The following is a 3,673-nucleotide window of genomic DNA, read 5'->3' as shown; positions in this document are numbered from 1 at the left end:
TAATATATATGTCACGTTTTGAGTAGAAGCTTTCAAAACAAAAAGTGCTTAGGAAGTGTTTAATGGTTCAACTTACAGACTTTGTCAATCGGGCTTTATCTTTAGGTCCCTTTCTCCATTGTCAAATGTTAATTGAAAAGTATTTATTGACTAATTAATACAAAGGAAAAGGGATCCACTTTAAAAAACAATGGGAGATATCTATGATAAAACCCTATATAAAGGATGATCCCTCACACTGCCAAAGCATCTCAACTAATAAAGAAAAGCTTAGAAGTCTCAAGCAATGGCAACTTATTATATGCCACAAGCCCTATGGGCCTTTGCTCTTTGTCTCATGGCTGTCACTTTGGCAGTTGCAGACTATCCATCTCCGCCATCTCCGCTTTACTCTCCTCCGTCGTATATTTATAAATCTCCTCCACCGCCGCCTTATGTTTACTCATCACCACCACCCCCACCTTATGTCTACTCCTCACCGCCACCGCCGCCGTATGTTTACTCATCTCCACCACCACCACCTTATGTTTACAAGTCCCCTCCACCACCTCCTTATATTTACTCTTCCCCTCCACCACCTCCTTATGTTTATTCTTCCCCTCCACCACCGCCTTATGTTTACAAGTCTCCTCCACCACCTCCTTATGTTTACTCTTCCCCTCCACCACCGCCTTATGTTTAAAAGTCTCCTCCACCACCTCCTTATGTTTACTCTTCCCCTCCACCGCCGCCTTATGTTTACAAGTCCCCTCGACCACCTCCTTATGTTTACTCTTCCCCTCCACCGCTACCTTATGTTTACAAGTCCCCTCCACCACCTCCTTATGTTTACTCTTCCCCTCCACCACCGCCTTACGTCTATTCATCTCCGCCGCCACCACCTTACGTTTATTCTTCTCCTCCACCTCCGCCTTACGTTTACAAGTCTCCTCCTCCTCCAACATATTATTAAAATATCCAAACTATCATTTGATACTTGTTAGTATGATTTAGTTGTATCATTTTATTATTGTTAATTTATCAAGTAGAAAGAAAGCCATATAGAACAATTACATTTCTAAGTCCACATTCTTTTGCAGGTTATAAGTTAAGTAATGGAATAAAATCTTTCTGAACTACTACTAAGCATCTACAATATAAAGGTGGATTTGAGAGGTCAATATAACTGTTTGTTATATATTATGTAATTCCTAAATATATGTAATATTTGTACATTTTGTTATTAAAAATATATATTATATATGTTGTAAGTTCCATTAACTATTTATGATCAAATAAATTCTCTCTTGTTTCAGAAGATTAAGTATTTATATTGCAAAGTGTACAAATTATTTATTTATACAAACAAGCACAGAGACACTACATCAAAAAGGCAATTTTATGTGTAAAAAAGGTTTGTCGGCGCTTCTATGTGCCGCCATCAATATTCCCGACACTTAAATTTTTAGCTCCATACAAAGTAGTGCCAGAAAGAGTATTTACCAAGTTATCATGATTTGAAATAGATTCTCATATATTTTGGTAGTCAAATTATGTGACCATAATATCCAGCGTTCTAACTGTTTTAAATAATAAAAGGAGATCCATTCGGAAATAAGTTTTAATCATCTAGTCATTATTTGAAATAGATTCTCATCTATTTTATTATTTAAAAACATAATAATATTGGTTATAAATATTTCAAATAAAAAATGAGATCTATATGGCTTCATACTACAAACAAATGTATTCATTTTATTTATAACAAATTCTTATATGAATATATTTCTCTTATCTGAAATGAATCCAATTTACCTTACAAAGAGAATGCAATATATATCCTTTCCAACGTTCAAACCACCGCGCTAATAGATGTGTCACTAATTCGTCCGCCAAACATATTTCTTGCAGCTCTATAGTAAACGTCGGTGAAATATTAGTGACGCTTATATTCGTTGGGAAATGTCTTGTTTTAGCGTCGGAAAAAGTATATTGTTTCAGAAGATATCTTCATTAAACTTGTATAATTATTATTTTTTATTAAAACCATCAAACATCTAAATCTTCATCAATATGTAGGTTTAATTTGTTTGGTAAACTAGCTAGGCTATTATGAGCTTAAGGTTTCAATTAGGATAGGTCAGTTTAAGTGTTACTTAACTGGCGGTTGAAATAGGTTTTAATTGGGATATGTCAGGTTAATTATTTTTAATTAGGTGTTACTTAACTGGGCTGAAATATATATAGGTTTTAATTCTATTCAATTTTCTGCGTTTCGTTTCGGGTAAAAACTATTTCACATGAAAACATTAAAGACGTGATTCATACATAAGGATGATGGGATTCAAAACAGGTGACTATTGATTACTTAACGTTGAAAGTAATAATCAAGGTATTATGAACAGTCACTATTGATAATATTTGATCGTGTGCATTTTGGAAAAAAAACTATTTTACATTGAGAGAATTAGCGACAGGATTCATACATAACAATGAGATATTCAAAACCGTAGTTAATACTATTTGTGTTCATTACATATAAATAAAAAAACGTTGGTATTGATAGTATTTGATATTATGCAATTCATATTAAAAAAACTATTGATTGTCTAATGTGTTAATTAACATATAATAATATATTTATAAAATATTATTACAAAATTATCTTAAAACTAATATAATAATATAATATTAATATTATCACAATATTATAATATTTTGGTAATATCTTATATATAGTTAATTCTTATTCCATTCACTTCACGGTAGTTATTAAATTTATTGGAAGTTCATCATTTGTCTGATCTCAAATATTCTAGAGAATATATATATCATTTTCGACACTTAACCCTTACCGTGTTAATAGAGTGTCACTAATTCTTCCAAACATACGTATTGAAGCTCTATAGTAAATGTTGGTGAAATATTATTGACGCTTGTATTCGTTGGACAAATGTCTTGTTTTAGCATCGGCAAAAGTATAGTCTTTTAAAAGATATCTTCGTTATTTCATTGACTACCGCCTAATTAGTTTCACAACTCTTTGGAAGAAGTATCCATTACATTTATATTTAGTATTTCTTATCAAAACCATTAAACGTCTACACAGTAGTTAATTATATTTGAAAACAATGAAATTTCAAAAAATAATTATATTTGAAAACAATGATTCATACATAAGATGATGGGATTCAAAATAGATCACTATTGATTATATATTTGTTCATTTTGAAAACAGATTACTTCACAAAGTAATACCGAAGGGATTAAGAACAGTCGCTATTGATAATATTTGATTTTTTGCATTTCGCACAGATAATTAGCGGCGAAATCATACTTAACAAGTAGATATTCAAAACCATAGTTATTATAAATAATTAAAAAACGTAGGTATTGATAATATTTGATCCAGTACAATTCGTATTAAAAAAACTATTTCACGCTGAAACTCTAACGGCATCATTAATACACATGATCGAGAACACAATGCAATGCAAATTTCTCTTAAAACAAATCTTGATCACAAAAAAATGAGAAACAAAAAGAAAAAGATGGTATGCAAACGACGCGCTAGGTTTACTTAAGTCTATTTTGGTGATCTGAATTAATTTGCTTATATCAATTTTCAATAGAATTTGTTGAGGATGATCATAATAAACTGTAGTCTAAATATAGGGTAATAATGAGTAGATGT

General features: G+C 31.4%; 1 pseudogene; it reads left to right on the top strand.

The window, feature by feature from the left end:
• Positions 1-286: 286 nt before the first annotated feature.
• Positions 287-1,086, top strand: LOC124922470 (annotated as a pseudogene).
• The last annotated feature ends 2,587 nt before the right edge of the window (positions 1,087-3,673 follow it).

Source organism: Impatiens glandulifera, chromosome 1, assembly GCF_907164915.1.
Source record: "Impatiens glandulifera chromosome 1, dImpGla2.1, whole genome shotgun sequence".
Taxonomy (NCBI): domain Eukaryota; kingdom Viridiplantae; phylum Streptophyta; class Magnoliopsida; order Ericales; family Balsaminaceae; genus Impatiens; species Impatiens glandulifera.
Note: the sequence above shows the minus strand (reverse complement) of the source record. Positions and strands in the feature narration are given on the sequence as shown.